Raw genomic sequence first — 25348 nt, forward strand, 5'->3', positions numbered from 1 at the left:
ATAAAATTAAGAACAAGGCAATTAAATTGACTATTCATTTTTTTAAATCAAAACAGAGATGCAGAGCTTTATATCTAAATCATATTGAAGACAGAAAGTAAAATAAACATTGAGCATTTTTTTTAAATAAAAAAGGAAAGAAAAAGTCAAAACTTTGATCTATAACTCATCCAGACTCTGCAAAGACCAAATATTATTTTTTAAAAAATTAAAACTATAGAACTTCCATTAGAAAACATCCTATATAATTTGTGCAAAAAAGTTAAGGGAAAAATGTTAACTTGCAAATTGAATATCAAAATTTAAATTTTTGCACCTTAAAAGACAGCATTAAAAATTAAAAGGCAAGTATTTACAATACTTATTTCAGTTGAAAGACTGGTATTCAAGATTACATATATTTTAACTTACACAGCCTAAAATAAAAAAGCAAACAACTTAACTAAAAATGTTTAAAATATCACCAAAGGATATCAGGAAGATATTTTTACAGTAATACAACTGTTTTATATCTTGATTATGGTATTGGTTATAAAACTGTGCTTTTATTAAAATTCATTAAATTCTATGCCAAAGTAAATAAGTTTTAGTGTATGTAAATATAAAAATTAATCAAAATATTTTAACAGTTTCTTCCAAAAAATATAAGCCAATAAATACATGAAAGGATGTTAAGCATCATTACAACTAGGAAAATACAAGTTAAAACCCCTACACAGTCTACAGTTAAAATGACTAGAAATACCTAGTGTTTACAAGAATGTTTTAGAGCAACTGGAATTTTTATTCATTACTGTTCAAAGTATAAAATGGTACAACCACTATAGAAAATAATCAGTTCACAAAGAATTGCATATACACTTACTAAGTGACAGTATTTCAACTCATGAATATTTAGTCAAGAGATATAAAAATTTGTATTTATGGAAATTCTTGTACTTAACCATAGCTCTCCTTATTCACGATGGTCCCAACCTAAAAGCAATCAAATATCTATAGCCTAATGAATGGATAAACAAATTGTGGAATATACAAGGACATATAGATCAGTAATTATAGTTAATAAGCTACTTATTATGGACAATATGTATGATCCACTACAACATCATACCCAGTGATAAAAGCCAAAACCAAGAGTCTATACTGTAAACTTTTGCATATGTAATAGACTAGAAATGGCAAAACTAAATCATAGTAATTTGCTAAGAAAGTAGATCTTATGTTGAATTCTTTCACATTAATAATAACTTAAAAATAAATATATTAAGCAATAAATAATAAATCAAGAAGGCTGGAAGAAACATTGGAGTGATGGATTTGTTTATGGCATTGACTGTGATGATGGCTTCACAGGTGTGTATGTATCTCCAAATTCATCAAGTTGCACATATATTAAATATGTACAGCTTTTTAATGTCAATTATACCTCAGTAGTGCTTACAAACATACACACACATAGGACGGCACATTAGTGATTTCCAGGAGCCTGGAGGTAAAAAAACAGGGTAGGAAGAAATGCTTGTGGGAGGATGACTGAAAAGGGAACCAAGCAAACTCTCTGGAGTGATGAAAACATTCTACATCATGACTGTAGTGGTGGTTATAGGAAGGTATAATTTTGTCAAAACTCATTAAACTGAATGTTTAAAACAAATGCATCTTTTTGTGTACTATATACCTTAATAATGTTGATCAAAAAGAAAAATGCATAGAATATACATTTCTAACACAATTCTAACACATGTCTGCTACATGTGGCACACAGAAGATTAAAGAAGAGTTTAGAGAAAATATTTGTCAAAGAGCAGTCTAGTCTCCCAAAGGAAAAAAAAAAGAGAGAGAGAGATAATTTTAACCTAACATTGAAGATTGGAGAGATGACTGCTAAAGATGGAGAAGTACTGATATAATGACAGAAAACTGGCTGTAAATTGGCAGAATAAAAAGGTGAGTAATGGTGAATCACAGGAGCTCAGGAAATTGCATATATCACAGGTGATGAGGATGGCATTTCAAGTGAGTAGGTGTTGGTAGACTTTGATCCCAGCTGAAGTCCCTCAGAGCAGCAGACCCCTTGCTAGTGCTATTCGTTGGGAGTGGCAGCTCTTGAGCTGTTCCCTTGGGATCCTTTAGTCTGATTTTTTCCAGATATAACGACTATCACTTTCAAGGAGGCCAAAGAAGTGCCAGACCACATAACTGCTTCCTGCTTACATGGACACCACAGTTTTAATATTAACCCTTGACCCATAGCCCATTTTTATTACCAGAGAAGCCTTTGGTATCAGAAAGAAGCCAGGCGAGCAATTAAGAGAGCAAGATGTCACCATTGTTATCGAACTATAAAATAATCACCCCAAAAGAGAGTTACACTTTTTGAAGAGTTCCCTCCCATGTAAACAGACCCGTCAGGTGTAAAGGTAAACCAAACTAGATGTATATTTATTGTACACAAATCGATCGCATAAGCCACTTGGAATCACAAAACTAACTATGTATTAGTTAAAAGTCCAGGAACAAGAATACTGTATTTTTTTAAATTTACCTCCCACGACTACAATTTGTGTTAAACCTCAAATCCTCCCGAAGGTGAAACTACTTAAGAAATGTCTACTATTAAATTATCAAGAAGCACAAACATCAAGAAAAATGTTGACAAATCTGATGCATTAGAACTTGAATCACCTATAATATAAAGGACAACGTAAAAAATATTAAAGATTAAACAGAATAGGATTTTTAAATAGGATTTTAAAACTCTTCTAAATTGTGACCAAGACAGCCAACCTTAATTTTTCCCTCAGCTTGATAAAACTTTAGACAGATTTCTTCCTAACTATAGGCCCCTGGACTTCCCTTTTCTTCGAGGATTTACTTTAGAAAACTTGCAACTGTAAATTATTTCTAACTTCTTTGAGATGTAAATCTTCTTCTAGCTTCTTGCAAGCTTTACACACAAGACATTTTCTAAAGAACCTGGGAGCTGTCTTTTGAAATGTGATCATCAAAGGAGATAGTACCCTTCTATCCTCCAGTCTCTTTGTTGAATTCTGACTTTGTTACGTACCAGTTAGCAAACACTGATGGCCTAATCACGTTGGCCAACCTTTCCTAATTCCCCCCAGTACTTTCCACTAACTCATCCCTGTGCTTAAATTTCTCTTTCATTTTGGTTCAGCAGATTTGAATTTCATCTCTCTCCCTTATTGCAATGCTCCTAAATAAACTCTTCCTTGCCTCTTTAACTTGTCTGGTGCAATTTTTCTTTGACAGACAAGAAAACGATAAATGATGCAATAAGAAAATGGTAAAATAAGTTCTTCCAGAGAAAGTGTGAATTACCACTAAGCACAGGAAAAGTGCTCAATCTCCTTAGGAAAACATAAATTAATAGGACAGTGGCATATAACTTATCAATCATCAGATTTGAAAAATTTTAAAAGTCCAAGGATATAAATAAATTACTCAGTTGATTTTAGAGTAAGTAGATATAATTACCTTAAGGGTAATTTCACAAGATTACATTAAGGTGAAAAGGCCCATATTCTAATTCCAGCAATTCCACTTGTAAGTATGAACATTAGAGAAATTTTCACACATGCAAAATATGAGCTAAAAGAAATGTGGAAGAATATACAAAGATATTCAGCCAAAAAGTGGGAAAATATCTAAATGTCCATCAATAGAATACTGGACATCATACATTCATAGGGTTAAATATTATACTGTAGTTAAAATCAACTACATTTACCAATATGGAGAGTTTGCAAAATCATAACAGGGACTAAAAAAATGTTTATGAAAGATAATTGTATAATAGTAAAAAATTTTTTTGAGATAAGGTCTTGCTCTGTTGTCCAGGCTGGGGTGCTCACTCAGTCTCCTGGGCCCCGGTAATTCTACTGCCTCAGGCTCCCAAGTAGTTAGTTAGGATTACAGGCACAAGTCACTGAGCCTGGCTAATTTTTTTTTTCAATTTTTTTGTAAAGATAGAGCCTTACTATGTTGCCTAAGATGGTCTTGAATTACTGACCTCAAGTAATCCTCCTGCTTCAGCCTGCCAAAATGGTGGGATTATAGGCATGAGCCACCGTGCCCAGGAAATATATGAATTTTAACATCCTGCCAAGCATATTAATAATATTCACAAATACACTGATGTTATTGAAAATTACATAAAACATTATGAAAATGGCAACCAATGAATTTATTACAGTAGTTATTTATACCAGTGAAGCACAGTGGGAAATATGGCTGTGTCTTACAGGAATAACTGAAGATGACTCAAATGACCTTGCTATAGCAAGGGTGTCAGCCATCATCAGTTACTTTTAGCAGAGACTCAAATGCAGACAGAGCAGCGTGAAAACTTCATAGTAGAAAAGAAGAAAAGACTTCAGGCATGCCCTGATTGGAGGCTATTGGCATCAAAAAACTGTAGGCTAGCTAACTAGAATCAAGATATTCTATGTGATTGTTTAAGGAAGCATAGTTAGTTAGCTTTCTCCAGCTGGTCCTAAGTTGAAAGTTGGCACAAAATTTAGGAAAGCTGTCAATTTTTAACCCATTTATGCTGGAGGCTGCAATTTTTGTTTTTTTGTGTGTGAGTGAAAAATCAGACCTTGGTGGTGACCTTGAGCAGTAAGATATAAATAAGTCCCACATGCTTAGTGTTCCGATGGAACACTAGGATGAATCAAGCCCTGGTCAATTGCTACAGGGGTTTATTTTTGGCTTCCTGGACTGGTTGCTGCAGATAGTGCTTTGTCTATTGAGCTGGTTGCTTCAGGTCATGGATCAGAATTGTATTTTTACTATAGCTGGACCATTGTCGATTTGTTTATTTAGTCCATTATGGTGTAAAGTTTTATTTATTAAGGAAGACTCACAGTATTCATATAAGACAAAATGCAATTCAAAATATTTAAGCAAAAAGGTATAATTTTATATTAGTAAAAATAAAATATAAAATTAAGATAAACTATATATGTTCTGGCATTTTTTTGCATTTGCTGAACATTATCATTTATATGCTTATACATGTAAGTACAATTTTTAAACTAAAACTATAGATGTTTTTCTAAAATGCTGATTCTTAAAACATGTCCCTTAAGATTGTCTTTACACTCATAGTATACACTATTACATAATTAAACAGAAAACATTACTAAGATATAATTCATAAATGAGGATAATTAGGGCTGGGCATTTCAACTACTGTATTATGTTTTTCAAACATTTGAATAATTTTATTTTTTCAATTTATGGAGCAGAAATCTGTAATATTACATATTATGAATAGCTGTTAGATTCATGATTGTTTTGCTTCTCATGTACTATTGTAAGGTTGTTTATATATAGTAGTACTTTTTTAAAAAGACTAATAGAAAACTTTTTTTTTTTTTTTTTTTTTTTTGAGGTGGAGTTTCACTCTTGTTGCCCAGGCTGGAGTGCAATGGCACGATCTCGGCTCACCGCAACCTCCGCCTCCCAGGTTCAAGCAGTTCTCCTGCCTCAGCCTCCCTAGTAGCTGGGATTATAGGCATGTGCCACCACGCCCAGCTAATTTTTTATTTTTAGTAGAGACGGGGTTTCTCCATGTTGGTCAGGCTGGTCTCGAACTCCCAACCTCAGGTGATCCACCCGCCTCGGCCTCCCAAAGTGCTGGGATTACAGGCGAGAGCCACTGCGCCCGGCCTTAATAGAAAACTTTTATGTAATAAAGGCAACTATTAAGGACCAAAGATATCCATTTATAAAATGCAATGTTTCCTTAAAAGATCTTATTATCTAGCTCAAAAGCTAGTATATTTTCATATTTGAAGGAATATTATAGCCCATTTTGATTCCTTACTTGATTTCATTTTGATGTCACAAACTTTCTTTAAAGAAGGAATGCCAGGGTTGTTGTTGAGGAAATCATAGTATTTTATAGAGGAGTGACTGATTTGAGAAGTGGGGGATAAAGACTTGCTAATGGTGCTTTTTTTTTTTTTAAGAATCTATCTCAGATGCTTGGTTTGATTGAGAAGATAACTGTGGATGATTGCTGTTAATCTTTTGTAAAATTTTTCTCAGTTTCATTTTTAGGGGGACAATGGCTAGTTATCCAAATGGTATGTATTAACAGAGATGGAAAAATATCTTCCTCCACTTAGCTTCAAAATCAGGTCAGGTTGTTCTGTAAATGAAAGCCCCACAAAAGCTGTTTCTCTTATCCTCTTCTTTGGCTAAATCAGGACTCTAGACTTCAAAGCAAAAAATGTAGTCTTTTTCAGGAGTAATACAATCAGTGCAGACAAAAGTGAAAGTCACAGATTAGCCTCTTCAAACTTTAAAACTCAAGATGAAAAGACCCATTTTAAATTTTATGGACAGTAAAATGTGGCACTAATCATGGAAATTTGACCATACAAATTTATTTGATGTGTTTGTTTAAAGAGCAGTAAGCTAAGTCATGTAGTCATTAAACTGTGATAAGCTGAATGAGGTTTCCTTTAATAAAGGTTCTAGGTAGTTTCTACAGATCTATTTAAAAGTTGTAGTGATTCTTTACTAACAAGTGTTCTTGATATATCCTAGTTGAACAGCAAAAACCTGCTAAAATCAGTTTTAAAGGACAATTTATATCCATGTACACCATTGCTGAGTGCCTGTCTTGTAAATCTTTAGATTGGCCACATTTTTCATTTATATTTTATCTCCTGTATAGAAAAGATTATCTTTTTACATGTTGAGCATCTTCTTTTAAATCTTAGGGAATTATAAGGAATAATATGTTTTAAGATGCTCATGCCCTCAAAAGTCTCAAGTACAGTATGGTAGCCAAATTAGTAAATTCATATAGTTTATAAGGTATATTCTATAGGGAAGTAAGTGCTGTTTCAGAGTTTATACATGGATAACAAAATCACTAACTTTCTTGGAGAACTGACTAAGGCTTTGCAAAGAAAGCAACTTTTAATATGAATTTGGAATCACTAAAGAGATCACAAAGAAATTTAAAAGAAAAATTAAAAAAGAATCCTTTAGACAGAGGCAAGAGCACAGTTCAGAATTGAGGAATTTCAAATAGGCTGGGGCATAAGACCTATAGCTGAAGATAGATTGTGGTAGACTTTACGTGACAAAGAATCGGAACAGTGGCTTGTAGACAATGAGGAAACAATAAACAGGATCATATTTCAATTTTAGGGGGTTTATTTTTGAAAACAATTAGCACTGGCGTTATGAGTGGGGAATTAGCCAGGAGAATGAGAAATATGTGTCAGGAATTTATGAGGCTGCTGCAGTGTTAAGTAATCAAATACAAAAGCCCATTAGATAGTGAGGAAATAATGAAGCCAGCCTCCATTTCTGAGGTAATCATTAGTGACTGAACAGCCATGGATGGGAGAAAGAAATTGGAGATGAAGATTCTAGTTTAGAGAAGGACAGTGGTACAAATAGTCAAGATAGAGGATTACAGGAGGAGCAGACTAAGAGAGCTGGGATAGAGAATGAAAGTAGAAATAAACGAGTCCTTTACACCTGGTGATTCTGCAATTCCTACAAGACGTAAGAACGGAGATATTCATTAGAGAGTTACAAATGTGTGTTTAGGTCTTGACCCATAAGTGCATAAATTTAGCACTTGATATTCTGTCAGCTGAAGAGCACACCTAGGAAGAGTATAACAAATGAGCAGAGAAAAGGTCAGAAATAAAACTCTAATGGATAATGACATTTGAAGGCATATGGAGGAAGAGAATCCCAAAAATACTAAGAAAAAGTCACAAAAATAGAAATTGTTTCTGGTGATGATAGTCTTCTGAAAGCCAAAGGAGATCATATCTAAAAGTTGAAAGTCAACACTGTCAAATGACATCACATGAATCATAATGTTGATTGTGATTAAATATGTTAAAATACTTTTATGTGTATTTTGTTAAATTACTTTAAAATACTTTTATGTGTATTTTGTTAAATTTTAATTGTATTTTCAAAAAACCACGTGATGAGTACATACTAAAAGTGCCTTTACTGTTATAATGCCTTTTTCTTTTATCTTGCCCACAAAATAATGAATGTTATATTTAACATTTCTGTTTCTTTTGGTTTTTAACTCAATTCTGTGCAAGGTAGAGATTACATTTGACAAAGTAACAGAGTACCAAAGTATAATGTCCTTAATATTCAAATATTTAATATCTCATATAAAGTAGCCCTCTGCAGTTTGATACATTAGCTTTACAGTATTGTGAATCTGGCTCTTTGATCTAACAGGGTGCTTCACCATCTTACCATGTGGCATCCATTCTCAAAGTCAGGATAACTGCTAAGGCTCTGGTCATCACATCTGACTTAACAGTTTAATTTTTAAACAGTGCAGAAGAGTAAAACTGGTGCTCCTTCCAGTTGGCTAAGATCCCTTTAAAGAACCTTCCCAGAATTCCCTCCCAATACTTAACGTTTATTTGACCACATCTAGCTGCAAATAAGATTGAAAATTTAGCCTTTATTTCTAGCAGTAACAGGTCAAGGTGATATTTGTAGTCTAGTAAAGATAATAGATGTTTGGTAGGTTACTAGCTGTCTTTGCCATGAGCTCCTAAAATATGGAAGAGTTTGGCCAGTTTAAAAAGTAGAATGTAAAACTATTAAAATGTGGTCATGTCCTTTACTCAAGTAACTAATAGTCAAGTGGAAAAACATATGTACATACAAAATATAGAAGCAGCATTCTTGCCATGAAGAAGATACATAAAAAGTGCAATGGGAAATAGAAAGGAGAATGGCGTAAACCCGGGAGGCGGAGCTTGCAGTGAGCCGAGATCCGGCCACTGCACTCCAGGCTGGGCGACAGAGCGAGACTCTGTCTCAAAAAAAAAAAAAAAAAAAAAAGTGATCCCTGATGGAATGCAAATTTTCTGAGTGGCTAGGAATGGGGCAGGCTCAAAGAGGATGAAAGACTTTTTCAGGCAGAGAAAATGATATATGATAAAGCATCAAAGCATCGCATGGTGAGAATAACATGGAATCTAGGGAATTGAAAGCAAATTCAAATATACATTTAAAGCTTAAATTAACTTAGAAAGTTAGGCACTTGGGTGCATGGAAACTTCTAGGTGCTGAGTATTAGCTACTGAAGAATTTTACATGAAAGCTACCCCTAAAAACTGTAAGACAAATTATTTAGTAAAGTCTTGAGTGGCAATTGTATTTGATTTGATAATTTTCTGGAAGTTCTTATGCTTCTCTAAGAAATAAATTACTATAGGTATTTTACCAAGGAGGAAGATAAAGATGTTTGCTCTTTCTGTTTTATAAACTTTCATGTATTTAATTTGTTTTGTATTTGAAGAAGGTAAGATATCAAAGGTATTTTAGTTGTATATTAAATTTTACCTCATATGACAATATTAAGGCTATGTGTAGAGAAATATAAAACATTTGCTTAGAAATATTAATGTTTAATCAGATTTATTTTTTTCACACTATATGAAATTTGATTTTCTAAATTATTTTACTTATAAGCTCTGGTACTATAATTATTATCATTACTTTAAGTATTTTATTAAATTATTAATTTTCTGATGTTATTTCATAAATTATTCATCTCAATAAAATAATAAAAGTAGCACTAACATTTACTAACTTAACCTCTCAACAAGCTTCTATAATAGATACCATTACAATGACAAGTTTACAGGCTAAAAAATGTTAAACATTGTATATTCTAACCTTTCTTTTTAAAAATAGGGAGAGAGAACTTTCTAAGTAGAGTAATTATTAGCAATTCATAAACCCTTTGTTTACAACAAAGTCTGCACCAAAGTATTTTATAGGAAGATGAGTTTTTTTCTTTCCTCAAATTAGTTATAGTTATAAAAACAATTTCAACCATTGTTTGAAATTGAAATCCAAAGAAACAGAATTATACAATAATGAAATTAGCATAGATTTTTATTCCTTGATTCTAACAATTAAATTTTGTTTATCCAAACTAGTTTATGAAATTTTAACTTTTCTCTCCTGTGTGCCTTTTTCCTAGAACTTACAGACTGTAATTTAAAGAACAAATGACAATAATGAGTTTGACAACAAACTCATTATTTTGAAAATTGAAACATTCTGAAAATCATATTAAAGAACTATAACATCATTCAGAAATGTAATATGAGATTACTTAACCAATTCTTTCATTATAGTGTATCTCCTTCCATATATGTATGTTTGTGTGTGTGTGTATATATATATACTTTTAAATAATTACATATTATTTTATTTTTTGTATAGAATCTTAGGATGATTTTCACAAGAATGTACATATTCCTTCAATGCATTTTAAGAGTTGCCAATATAGCATCAAGGGGGAGAATAACAATTTACATACTTGTTTCAAGTGTTCATTTTTTGCTGTTGTAAATGGTTCTGTTACTTTAAGGTAGTTGTGGAGAAGCCGGATAATAAAACCTCTCTTCGAACTAATCTATCTATACTAAAACTATAATTTGAAGTGGCAGAAATATACACTGGCATTAAAGTCATCCATAAATTAGAAAAATTTTAAAGTCAATTTGTTGTTCTCACTCCATACCTCTAGAATCAGAATATGTAGAAGGGGAGATTAAAGAGAAGGAAATGGTGCATGGTCAAATTTCCAGAAGTCTCCAGTGAAAATTGGGTGGTTGAAAAGAACCACATAAAATCTTCTTGCCACATTGCAAATAAGAAATTCTATGGCTAATATTCATACTTCACCTTTATTTGGAAGGACGGAGGTCTGAAAGCATACACTAAATAAGCACCTAAGATGATTAGTTGTTTCAGAAACACAAAAATGTATTTCTACTCTTAGAAATGAGGTGGGAGAGTGTCTAGGAAACAAGAGCAATTCAAACAGAAGAGGGCACTCCCTGACCCAGAGTAGTAACTCTGGTGAGGCCTGTTTAACAAAATTGTATAAATGAAAGAGGGGAAACCAGATCCATCCATTGTGGTGCCCCACACCTCCATAAGGCACAGTTTACCTTAACTTTACAGTAATTTATAAAAATAGAGTATAAAAGAAATTAACAGCCAGTCATCAAACTATAAATCTAAGAAGTCCTCCATAAGGTTCACATAAAGAAAAGAGAAGTTGGATTCCTAGGTATTTTATTCTCTTTGAAGCAATTGTGAGTGGGAGTTCCTTCATGATTTGGCTCTCTGTTTGTCTGTTATTGGTGTATAAGAATGTTTGTGATTTTTGCACACTGATTTTATATCCTGAGACTTTGCTGAAGTTGCTTATCAGCTTAAGGAGATTTTGGGTTGAGACAATGCGGTTTTCTAAAGATACAGTCATATCATCTGCAAACAGGACAATTTGACTTCTTTTCCTAATTGAATACCCTTGATTTCTTTCTCTTGCCTGATTGCCCTAGCCAGAAATACCAACACTATGTTGAATAGGAGGTGGTCTACAAACCACTGCTCAATGAAATTAAAGAGGACACAAACAAATGGAAGAACATACCATGCTCACGGATAGGAAGAATGAGTATCGTGAAAATGGCCATACTGCCCAAGGTAATTTATAGATTCAATGCCATCCCCATTAAGCTACCAATGACTTTCTTCACAGAATTGGAAAAAACTGCTTTAAAGTTCATATGGAACCAAAAATACCCCACATTGCCAAGACAATCCTAAGTCAAAAGAACAAAGCTGGAGGCATCATGCTACCTGACTTCAAACTATAATACAAGACTACAGTAACCAAAACAGCATGGTATTGGTACCAAAACAGGGATATAGACAATTGGAACAGAACAGAGCCTTCAGAAATAATACCACACATCTACAGCCATCTGATCTTTGACAAACCTGAAAAAAAAAAAAAAAGAAATTGGGAAAGGATTCCCTATTTAATAAATAGTGCTGGGAAAATTGGCTAGCCATAAGTAGAAAGCTGAAACTGGATCCTTTTCTTACTCCTTATATGAAAATTAATTCAAGATGGATTAGAGACTTAAATATTAGGCCTAAAACCATAAAAACTCTAGAAGAAAACCTAGGTAATACCATTCAGGACATAGGCATGGGCAAGGACTTCACGTCTAAAACACCAAAAGCAATGGCAACAAAAGCTAAAATTGACAAATGGGATCTAATTAAACTAAAGAGCTTCTGCACAGCAAAAGAAACTACTATCAGAGTGAACAGGCAACCTTCAGAATAGGAGAAAATTTTTGTAATCTACTCATCTGACAAAGGGCTAATATCCAGAACCTACAAAGAACTCAAACAAATTTACAAGAAAAAAAAAAAAAAAAAAACAACCCCATCAAAAAGTGGGCAAAGGATATGAACAGACACTTCTCAAAAGACATCTATACAGCCAACAGACACATGAAAATATGCTCATCATCGCTGGCCAGCAGAGAAATGCAAATCAAAACCACAATGAGATACCATCTCACACCAGTTAGAATGGCGATCATTAAAAAGTCAGGAAACAACAGGTGCTGGAGAGGATGTGGAGAAATAGGAATACTTTTACACTGTTGGTGGGACCGTAAACTAGTTCAACCACTGTGGAAAACAGTGTGGCGATTCCTCAAGGATCTAGAACTAGAAATACCATTTGACCCAGCCATCCCATTACTGGGTATATACCTAAAGGATTATAAGTCATGCTGCTATAAAGACACATGCACATGTATGTTTACCGCGGCACTCTTCACAATAGCAAAGACTTGGAATCAACCCAAATGTCCATCAGTGACAGACTGGATTAAGAAAATGTGGCACATATACACCATGGAATACTACGCAGTCATAAAAAAGGATGAGTTTGTGTCCTTTGTAGGGACATGGATGCACCTGGAAACCATCATTCTCAGCAAACTATCACAAGAACAGAAAACCAAACACCACATATTCTCACTCATAGGTGGGAATTGAACGATGAGATCACTTGGACACAGGAAGGGGAACATCACACACCGGGGCCTGTTGTGGGGAGGGGGAATGGGGGAGGGATAGCATTAGGAGATATACCTAATGTAAATGATGAGTTAATGGGTGCAGTACACCAACATGGCACATGTATACATATATAACAAACCTGCATGTGCACATGGACCCTAGAACTTAAAGTATAATTTTGAAAAAAAGAAAAGAGAAGCTACTAATCCTTTAAGCTAAAAGGTGGCCCAAAGACTTGTCTTTTTAGAAAATGAGTAGTTTGTAAGGAAAATAAAAAGGACTATGACAAAAGACTAATACAATTTTATCTTAGAAACAAATGAAGGAAAGGAGAGGAAAGGAGATGACAGGAGAGGAGAAGGGAGGGGAGGGGAGGGGAAGGACAGGGAGGGAGACAGGGTGAGAAGAAAGGAATAAAGTAAGCTAAGAAAGGGAAAAAAAGGAGTAAAGGATATAAAATACATTTTAGAAGAAGGTATACCACCAGAAACAATAACTTTTTACAGAACAAATTCTTCAAACTTTTGACAAAATTAGAGAAGTATATTAAGATGGCAGAATAAAATGAAAACAGAATTTTTGATCTATAATAACACATTGGGACTTAATACAAATAACTAATGTATAAGTTGGAAAAAAACAACAGAATAGATACAACTGAATACCAAATCAGTACCATGAAAAATGCTCATTTAAAAATCCCAAAAAGTGCAAAGAAAAAAATAGAGAAATTAAATTTAAAAAGACCCATGTTTCTAATTAGTGCCTCCCAATAGAAAAAAATAAATGCATAAGTCAGAAAAATAAAATAGAACAGTTTTCTTAAATGGCTAAAACAATTAAATATCAGATTGAAATGGAGCATTTCTTAGATATTCCTAGCAATATGTATGATGGAAGAAGCCACTCAGTAAAATAACTATGGTGAGAAATTTAATTATTAAAATTTACATGTAAGATTAAAATTGTGAGAGTTTAAATGCTATGTAAATTAAGTTCAAAATTATAGCCTAAGTATTTGCTAAGATCCCTCAAATCAAACAATAGGAAATAATATTGAAAAATATAAAAATAAATACATAACCATCTTGTATCTTGGGCTAGAAAATTAATGATGTCTCTACAGAAAACATTCAGAAAATCACTACATTGCATAGTCTGCCACCACACTACCATAGGGGCTATTGCTTAAATAACCAGGTTAAAGAATGATGTATGTCAGATGGGATAGTTCATACTTGTAATCCCAACACTTCGGAAGACAGAGGCGGGAGGATTGCTTGAGCCTGGGAGTTTGAGTCCAGCCTGAGCAACATAGTGAGACTGTCTCCTTAAGAAGGAAACAAGAGGACCTGGAGCAAGATGGCCGAATAGAAACAGCTCCAGTCTCTAGCTCCCAGCGAGAGTGACACAGAAGATGGGTGATTTCTACATTTTCAACTGAGGTACTGGGTTCATCTCACTGGGCAGTGCCAGACAATCAGTGCTGGTCAGCTGGTGCAGCCCAACCAGCGAGAGCTGAAGCAGGGCGAGGCATTGCCTCACCTGGAAAGTGCAAGGGGGACGGGAATCCCTTTTCCTAGCCAGGGGAACTGAGACACACAACACCTGGAAAATAGGGTAACTCCCACCCTAATACTGTGCTTTACCAAGGGTCTTAGCAAATGGCACACCAGGAGATTATATCCCACACCTGGACGGGAGGGTCCCACACACATACACGGAGCCTCCCTCATTGCTAGCACAGCAGTCTGCGATCTAACTACAAGGCAGCAGCAAGGCTGGGGGAGGGGCGCCCACCATTGCTGAGGCTTAAGTAGGTAAAGTCCCTGGGAAGCTCGAACTGGGTGGAGCCCACAGCAGCTCAAGGAGGCCTGCCTGTCTCTTTAGACTCCACCTCTGGGGATAGGGCATAGCTAAACAAAAAGCAGCAGAAACCTCTTCAGATGCAAATGACCCTGTCTGACAGCTTTGAAGAGAGCAGTGGATCTCCCAACACGGAGGCTGACATCTGAGAACAGACAGTCTGCCTGCTCAAGTGGGTCCCTGACCCCTGAGTAGCCTACCTGGGAGACATCCCCCACTTGGCGCAGACCGACATGCCACACCTCACACATCAGGGTACACCGCTGAGACGAAGCTTCCAGAGCAAGAATCAGACAGGAACACTCGCTGTTCAGCAATATTCTATCTTCTGCAGCCTCCGCTGCTGATACCCAGGCAAACAGGGTCTGGAGTGGACCTCAAGCAGTCTCCAACAGACCTATAGCTGAGGGTCCTGACTGTTAGAAGGAAAACTATGAAACAAGAAGGACACCTACACCAAAACCCCATCAGTACATCACCATCATCAAAGACCAAAGGGAGATTAAACCACAAAGATGGGGAAAAACCAGGGCAGAAAAGCTGGAAATTCAAAAAATAAGAGTGCATCTCCCCCTAAAAAGGAATGCAGCTCATTGCCAGCAACGGATCAAAGTTGGACGGAGAATGACTTTGACAAGATGAGAGAAGAAGGCTTCAGTCCATCAAACTTCTCAGAGCTAAAGGAGAAATTATGTACCCAGTGCAAACAAACTAAAAATCTTGAAAAAAGAATGGAAAAATGGATAACTAGAATAATCAATGCAGAGAAGTCCATAAATGAACTGACAGAGATGAAAACCATGACACGGGAAATACATGATAAATGCACAAGCTTCAGTAACCGACTCGATCAACTAGAAGAAAGAGTATCAGCGACTGAGGATCAAAGGGATGAAATGAAGTGAGAAGAGAGATCTAAAGAGAAAAGAAAAAGAAATGAACAAAGCCTTCAAGAAGTATGGGATTATATGAAAACATCAAATCTACGTCTGATTGGGGTGCCTGAAAGTGAGGGGGAAAATGGAACCAAGTTGGAAAACACTCTTCAGGATATCATCCAGGAGAACTTATCCAACTATTCCAATCATTAGAAAAAGAGGGAATCCTCCCTAACTCATTTTATGAGGCCAACATCATCCTGATACCAAAGCCTGGCAGAGACACAACAAAAAAAGAGAATTTTAGACCAATATCCCTGATGAACATCGATGCAAAAATCCTCAATAAAATATTGGCAAACTGGATTCAGGAGCACATCAAAAAGCTTATCCACTATGATCAAGTGGGCTTCATCCCTGGGATGCAAGGCTGGTTCAACATTTGCAAATCAATAAACATAATCCAGCATAGAAACAGAACCAAAGACAAGAACCACATGATTATCTCAATAGATGCAGAAAAGGCTTTTGACAAAATTCAACAGCCCTTCATGCTAAAAACGCTCAATAAATTCGGTATTCATGGAACGTACCTCAAAATAATAAGAGCTATTTATGACAAACCCACAGCCAATATCATACTGAATGGGCAAAACCTGGAAGCATTCCCTTTGAAAACTGGCACAAGACAGGGATGCCCTCTCTCACCACTCCTATTCAACAGAGTGTTGGAAGTTCTGGCTAGGGCAATCAGGCAAGAGAAAGAAATCAAGGGTATTCAGTTAGGAAAAGAAGAAGTCAAATTGACCCTGTTTGCCGATGACATGATTGTATATTTAGAAAACCCCATTGTCTCAGCCCAAAATCTCCTTAAGCTGATAAGCAACTTCAGCAAAGTCTCAGGATACAAAATTAATGTGCAAAAATCACAAGCATTCTTATACATCAGTAACAGACAAACAGAGAGCCAAATCAGGAATGAACTTCCATTCACAATTGCTTCAAAGAGAATAAAATACCTAGGAATCCAACTCACAAGGGATGTAAAGGACCTCTTCAAGGAGAACTACAAACCACTGCTCAGTGAAATAAAAGAGGACACAAACAAATGGAAGAACATACCATGCTCATGGATAGGAAGAATCAATATCGTGAAAATGGCCATACTGCCCAAGGTTATTTATAGATTCAATGCCATACCCATCAAGCTACCAATGAGTTTCTTCACAGAATTGGAAAAAACTGCTTTAAAGTTCATATGGAACCAAAAAAGACCCCGCATTGCCAAGACAATCCTAAGTCAAAAGAACAAAGCTGGAGGCATCACACTACCTGACTTCAAACTATACTACAAGGCTACAGTAACCAAAACAGCATGGTACTGGTACCAAAACAGAGATATAGACCAATGGAACAGAACAGAGTCCTCCGAAATAATATCACACATCTACAGCCATCTGATCTTTGACAAACCTGAGAGAAACAAGAAATGGGGAAAGGTTTCCCTATTTACTAAATGGTGCTGGGAAAATTGGCTAGCCATAAGTAGAAAGCTGAAACTGGATCCTTTCCTTACTCCTTATACGAAAATTAATTCAAGATGGATTAGAGACTTAAATGTTAGACCTAATACCATAAAAACCCTAGAAGAAAACCTAGGTAGTACCATTCAGGACATAGGCATGGGCAAAGACTTCATGTCTAAAACACCAATAGCAATGGCAGCAAAAGCCAAAATTGACAAATGGGATCTCATTAAACTAAAGAGCTTCTGCACAGCAAAAGAAACTACCATCAGAGTGAACAGGCAACCTGCAGAATGGGAGAAAATTTTTGCAATCTACTCATCTGACAAAGGGCTAATATCCAGAACCTACAAAGAACTCAAACAAATTTACAAGAAAAAAACAAACAACCCCATCAAAAAGTGGGCAAAGGATATGAACAGACATTTCTCAAAAGAAGACATTCATACAGCCAACAGACACATGAAAAAATGCTCATCATCACTGGCCAGCAGAGAAATGCAAATCAAAACCACAATGAGATACCATCTCACACCAGTTAGAATGGCGATCATTAAAAAGTCAGGAAACAACAGGTGCTGGAGAGGATGTGGAGAAATAGGAACACTTTTACACTGTTGGTGAGATTTTAAACTAGTTCAACCATTATGGAAAACAGTATGGCGATTCCTCAAGGATCTAGAACTAGAAATACCATACGACCCAGCCATCCCATTACTGCGTATATACCCAAAGGATTATAAATCATGCTGCTATAAACTCACATGCATATGTATGTTTATTGTGGCACTCTTCACAATAGCAAAGACTTGGAATCAACCCAAATGTCCATCAGTGACAGACTGGATTAAGAAAATGTGGCACATATACACCATGGAATACTATGCAGCCATAAAAAAGGATGAGTTTGTGTCCTTTGTAGGGACATGGATGCAGCTAGAAACCATCATTCTCAGCAAACTATCACAAGAACAGAAAACCAAACACCGCATGTTCTCACTCATAGGTGGGAACTGAACAATGAGATCACTTGGACACGGGAAGGGTAACATCACACACTGGGGCCTATCATGGGGAAGGGGGAGGGGAGAGGGATTTCATTGGGAGTTATACCTGATATAAATGACGAGTTGATGGGTGCTGACGAGTGATGGGTGCAGCACACCAACATGGCACAAGTATACACATGTAACAAACCTGCACGTTATGCACATGTACCCTAGAACTTAAAGTATAATAATAAAATTTTAAAAAGAAAAGTTAAAAAAAAAAGTGTGATTAACCAATTTACATTTATTTTTATTGTTGTTCTTATTCTAGAATTTGACTTTATATTTTTCACAGGCTTTCTTGCCCTTATATTTGCTTGAGAAATTTAATTTCTAGGAATTACATTTATCTTCATGTAACTGAGTCCAAAGTTAACATCAATATAAATAAAGAGTTTTATGTATTGAATGGCATAGCTTTTCGTGTAATCAACTAGAACTCAGACTCCTAGCTTTTGGTTCCACTCTACTAATTAAATGATTAGTAGACTGTCTTGGTGTCAAGAGGGCAATCCAAATTCAGGCTAGAATCATATTTCAGAAGAAATTAGAGAAGGACAAGGGACAAAACACATGCATCCCCAGCATTTGTCATTCTCCTTTATCAGGGAAATAGTAGCTTTTCTAGTAATTCCATCCAGAAGACTTCCAATTATGTCTCATTGGCCATAATTGCCAGTGATAATACACCATTCTTTTTGTTTCCTTTTGTTTTTATTATTATTATACTTTAAGTTCTAGGGTACATGTGCACAACGTGCAGGTTTGTTACATATGTATACTTGTGCCATGTTGCTGTGCTGCACCCATCAACTCGTCAGCACCCATCAACTCGTCATTTACATCAGGTATAACTCCCAATGCAATCCCTCCCCCATACCCCCTCCCGATAATAGGCCCCAGTGTGTGATATTCCCCTTCCCGAGTCCAAGTGATCTCATTGTTCAATTCCCACCTATGAATGAGAACATGTGGTGTTTGGTTTTCTGTTCTTGTGATAGTTTGCTGAGAATGATGGTTTCCAGCTGCATCCATGTTCATCAGCGATATTGGTCTAAAATTCTTTTTGTTGTGTTTCTGCCAGGCTTTAGTATCAGGATGATGTTGGCCTCATAAAATGAGTTAGGGAGGATTCCCTCTTTTGCTGTTGATTGGAATAGTTTCAGATGGAATGGTACCAGCTCCTCCTTGTACCTCTGGTAGAATTCAGCTGTGAATCCATCTGTTCCTGGACTTTTTTTGGTTAGTAGGCTATTAATTATTGCCTCAATTTCAAAGCCTGCTATTGGTCTATTAAGGGATTCAACTTCTTCCTGGTTTAGTCTTGGGAGAGTGTAAGTGTCCAGGAAATTATGCATTTCTGCTAGATTTTCTAGTTTATTTGCGTAGAGGTGTTTATAGTATTCTCTGATGGTAATTTGTATTTCTGTGGGGTCGGTGGTGATCTCCCCTTTATCATTTTTTATTGCGTCTATTTGATTCTTCTCTCTTTTCTTCTTTATTAGTCTCACTAGCGGTCTGTCAATTTTGTTGATCTTTTCAAAAAACCAACTCCTGGATTCACTGAATTTTTGGAGGGTTTTTTGTGTCTCTGTCTCCTTCAGTTCTGCTCTGATCTTAGTTAGTTCTTGCCTTCTCCTAGCTTTTGAATGTGTTTGCTCTTGCTTCTCTAGTTCTTTTGTGATGTTAGAGTGTCAATTTTTTATCTTTCCAGCTTTCTCTTGTGGGCATTTAGTGCTATAAATTTCCCTCTACACACTGCTTTAAATGTGTCCCAGAGATTCTGGTATGTTGTATCTTTGTTCTCATTGGTTTTAAAGAACATCTTTATTTCTGCCTTCATTTCATTATGTACCCAGTAGTCATTCAGGAGCAGGTTGTTCAGTTTCCATGTAGTTGAGCGGTTTTGATTGAGTTTCTTAGTCCTGAGCTCTAGTTTGATTGCACTGTGGTCTGAGAGACAGTTTGTTATAATTTCTGTTCTTGTACATATGCTGAGGAGTGCTTTACTTCCAATTATGTGGTCAATTTTGAAATAAGTGTGATGTGGTGCTGAGAAGAATGTATATTCTGTTGAATTGGGGTGGAGAGTTCTATAGATGTCTATTAGATCTGCTTGTTGCAGAGATGAGTTCAATTCCTGGATATCCTTGTTAACTTTCTGTCTCGTTGATCTGTCTAATGTTGACAGTGGAGTGTTGAAGTCTCCCATTATTATTGTATGGGAGTCTAAGTCTCTTTGTAAGTCTCTAAGGACTTGCTTTATGAATCTGGGTACTCCTGTATTGGGTGCATATATATTTAGGATAGTTAGCTCTTCCTGTTGAATTGATCCCTTTACCATTATGTAATGGCCTTCTTTGTCTCTTTTGATCTTTGATGGTTTAAAGTCTGTTTTATCAGAGACTAGGATTGCAACCCCTGCTTTTTTTTGTTCTCCATTTGCTTGGTAAATCTTCCTCCATCCCTTTATTTTGAGCCTATGTATGTCTCTGCATGTGAGATGGGTCTCCTGAATACAGCAGACTGATGGGTCTTGACTCTTTATCCAGTTTGCCAGTCTGTGTCTTTTAATTGGACCATTTAGTCCATTTACATTTAAGGTTAATATTGTTATGTGTGAACTTGATCCTGCCATTATGATATTAACTGGTTATTTTGCTCATTAGTTGATGCAGTTTCTTCCTAGCCTCGATGGTCATTACATTGTGGCATGTTTTTGCAATGGCTGGTACTGGTTGTTCCTTTCCATGTTGAGTGCTTCCTTCAGGGTCTCTTGTAAGGCAGGCCTGGCAGTGACAAAATCTCTAAGCATTTGCTTATCTGTAAAGGATTTTATTTCTCCTTCACTTATGAGACTTAGTTTGGCTGGATATGAAATTCTGGGTTTAAAAATCTTTTCTTTAAAATGTTGAATATTGGCCCCCACTCTCTTCTGGCTTGTAGAGTTTCTGCCGAGAGATCTGCTGTTAGTCTGATGGGCTTCCCTTTGTGGGTAACCCAACCTTTCTCTCTGGCTGCCCTTAAGATTTTTTCCTTCATTTCAACTTTGGTGAATCTGGCAATTATGTGTCTTGGAGTTGCTCTTCTCGAGGAGTATCTTTGTGGCATTCTCTGTATTTCCTGGTTTGAATGTTGGCCTGCCCTACTAGGTTGGAGAAGTTCTCCTGGATGATATCCTGAAGAGTGTTTTCCAACTGGGTTCCATTTTCCCCCTCACTTTCAGGCACCCCAATCAGACGTAGATTTGGTCTTTTCACATAATCCCACAGTTCTTGCACGCTTTGTTCATTTCTTTTTCTTCTTTTTTCTTTTGGTTTCTCTTCTCACTTCATTTCATTCATTTGATCCTCAATCGCTGATACTCTTTCTTCCAGTTGATCAAGTCGGTTACTCAAGCTTGTGCATTTGTCACATATTTCTCGTGTCATGGTTTTCATCTCTTTCATTTCGTTTATGACCTTCTCTGCGTTAATTACTCTAGCTATCAATTCTTCCACTCTTTTTTCAAGATTTTTAGTTTATTTGTGCTGGGTACGTAATTCCTCCTTTAGCTCTGAGAAGTTTGATGGACTGAAGCCTTCTTCTCTCATCAAAGTCATTCTCTGTCTAGCTTTGATCCATTGCTGGCTCTGAGCTGCGCTCCTTTGCAGGGGGAGATGCGCTCTTATTTTTTGAATTTCCAGCTTTTCTGCCCTGCTTTTTCCCCATCTTTGTGGTTTTATCTGCCTCTGGTCTTTGATGATGGTGATGTACTGATGGGGTTTTGGTGTGGGTGTCCTTCCTGTTTGTTAGTTTTCCTTCTAGCAGTCAGGACCCTCAGCTGTAGGTCTGTTGGAGATTGCTTGAGGTCCACTCCAGACCCTGTTTGCCTGGGTATCAGCAGCAGAGGCTGCAGAAGATAGAATATTTCTGAACAGCGAGTGTACCTGTCTGATTCTTGCTTTGGAGGCTTCCTCTCAGGGGTGTACTCCACCCTGTGAGGTGTGGGGTGTCAGACTGCCCCTAATGGGGGATGTCTCCCAGGTAGGCTACTCAGGGGTCAGGGACCCACTTGAGCAGGCAGTCTGTCCCTTCTCAGATCTCAGCCTCCGTGTTGGGAGATCCACTGCTCTCTTCAAAGCTGTCAGACAGAGTCCTTTGCATCTGCAGAGGTTTCTGCTGCTTTTTTGTTGTTGTTGTTGTTGTTGTTTAGCTGTGCCCTGTCCCCAGAGGTGGAGTCTACCGAGACAGGCAGGTTTCCTTGAGCTGCTGTGAGCTCCACCGAGTTCGAGCTTCCCAGAGGCTTTGTTTACCTACTTAGGCCTCAGCAATGGCGGGCGCCCCTCCCCCAGCCTTGCTGCTGCCTTGCGGTTAGATCGCAGACTGCTGTGCTAGCATTGAGGGAGGCTCCGTGGGCGTGGGACCCTCCCAGCCAGGTTTGGGATACAATCTCCTGGTGTGCCCGTTTGCTTAAAGCGCAGTATTGGGGTGGGAGTTACCTGATTTTCCAGGTGGTGTGTGTCTCAGTTCCCCTGGCTAGGAAAAGGGATTCCCTTCCCCCTTGTGCTTCCCACGTGAGGCAATGCCTTGCCCTGCTTCAGCTCTCACTTGTCTTGTTGGGCTGCAGCAGCTGACCAGCACCGATTGTCTGGCACTCCCTAGTGAGATGAACCCAGTACCTCAGTTGAAAATGCAGAAATCACCAGTCTTCTGTGTCATTCGCGCTGGGAGTTGGAGACTGGAGCTGTTCCTATCAATCACACTTTTTAAGTTTCTGAAAATGAATACTTTTTAATCCATCTATAGTCTGTTTGAAGCAACACAACCCAAATGAAAAATGTTTAAAAATAGAAAATAAAAAATGCAAATTCAAACAGATGAAATCCATGTTAGCAATAGTAATGTTAGAAAAACAGAATTTAAGACAAAAGCAACTGAAAAGGACAATGTGGGGTACTGCATGAAAATAAACTGAATTAGAAAAAGAGAGTGAACTGCTACACACCACACAACCCCACTTAAAAAATGTATTAACCAAAAGTTGATAAAAGAAGGAATACTGAGATATCAAAAATAAGTTGCAGTTTTTACACATATCTCTCAAAAACCAGAAGAACCATAGAGGAAAAACTGAGAATCCACAATTGGTATCAATAACACAGACAAGTTTAATCTAGTAATGTGTTTAGTTCCGTTCCCCAAAATAAGATATGCATTTTTTAAATATACATGGAATATTTAAAATGTTTTAATGCACAGTCAATAAAGAAATATGAAAAAAGTCCTCTAAATACTCAAAATCAGGCATAACATATTTATAGGTTATAATGCAATAAGGAAACTATCAAAAAACAAATATATATAGAAATTAAAAGTGAAATTCTAAATGATTTATAAGCTAAATAGGAAATAAAATTGCAAGCATTTTATTCAGAAACAAGTGTCAACTAAAGCCTAACAAAATTAAACTTATGGAATATGCCCAATGAAATACTCTAAAAATTTTTAATGTAATATTTACCAATTATTTTTAAAATTGCAAATAAGCTAATTATGCTTTCAGATGAAAAGAAGATAAACTCCCCAAATAAGTTTTCTTTTAGAAAAGAACTTTAAAGAGCAGAAATTAAATATAACAAAGTATCAACAAAGTTGATATACATATCAGCATAACAAAATACATACATTCTAGAGGCTAAATAAAATAGATGAACACTTGGTAAGTATAGTCAAATAAAAGAAGAGAAATTTCACAGTAAATGAAAAACTCAATATAAAGTGGACCTAATTGTAAACATATCGAGATTCTAAAATTCTAAGAAAATAGCAGTGCCCCTGAAACACTGTTGACCCCGTACAAGAAATCAAATGAGTGGGTCAGTCTAACATATATATGCATTTTAAAATTTAACTAAAAAGTTAATTGACTAAATCATATAATAATTGCTATCTTAAAAGTAATATCTCATGATCAAGAATGAACTAGCCAAAAATGTAAACACGAGCTCAGAGAAAACTGACCTATGTAATACACTTTATTAACAATCTTTATTAATCCAAATCATAATAAAATGTTTTTAAATAAAATTCTGAACTTTTCATGAGTCACATAAAATTTTATCAAATGAGGAACAGTTTACATTCCAGAAAATGGGAAAAGTGTAAGAATAGGAACCTTACCAAATAAAGAAAGCAGATTGAAAATCCACTCATTAAAATATATTTTATGTACCTAGGAATTGGAAAAATGCCCAGTGAAAACACAGATATATTACATTATTTTCACCCATAAAATTGGTACACTTTCTTAATGCTTGAAAGTCAATTTTTGGTGAAGTTAGATAACTTCGTAGTTGTTGGTGAGATGTAAACTGACAGATATTTTGGACAGTATTTTGGAAGTGTGAAATTTTAAGAGAAGACACAACATAGATATTAATCCAGGAACCAAATTAAATAAACTAGAAAAAGTCCATTAATAGAAAAAACTAAATGAAATGTAACCTATTCATCATTGACTATAATGTAGCAGTTTAAAGGATTATACTACATCCAAATATAGTATATCAATTCAAACAACATATGACATAATAATTTTTAAATAGTTTTATAACCTTATAAAAGATACACACACATAATATAGGTTTTTAAAACTTGCTAAATACTATATATTTGATAATAATGATACCCTTGAGGATTTGCCTTATAGGTAACATTTTGAAATTGTTTTAATTATACATTTATAAAAACACAAAATGTAAATATTTTGAATATGGAATTAAAAGTTATGTTGTGAAAAATATATATGCAGCTATCTTGGAACAGGCCAATAAAAATGGGAATTGGCAGGAAAAGTTGGAGTAAATAAGTGTAAAATGTGTAGCAGTTCCTCTTGCAAATCATGCTCTGAAAATAAAACATTAAAAAATTTGGTGTTCAGAAATGAAGATTCAAAAAACCTATTTAAAATTGTCACAGTAAACCTACTTAAAGCCATAACTAACAAAAATAAAAATTAAAAATAAGAATGTAGACTGATGAGATTCCTGGGAGAAATTCCTAGAATAAGGAAAAAAAAAAAAAAAGGAAACAC

Source organism: Theropithecus gelada, chromosome 13, assembly GCF_003255815.1.
Source record: "Theropithecus gelada isolate Dixy chromosome 13, Tgel_1.0, whole genome shotgun sequence".
Classification (NCBI taxonomy): Eukaryota; Metazoa; Chordata; class Mammalia; order Primates; family Cercopithecidae; genus Theropithecus; species Theropithecus gelada.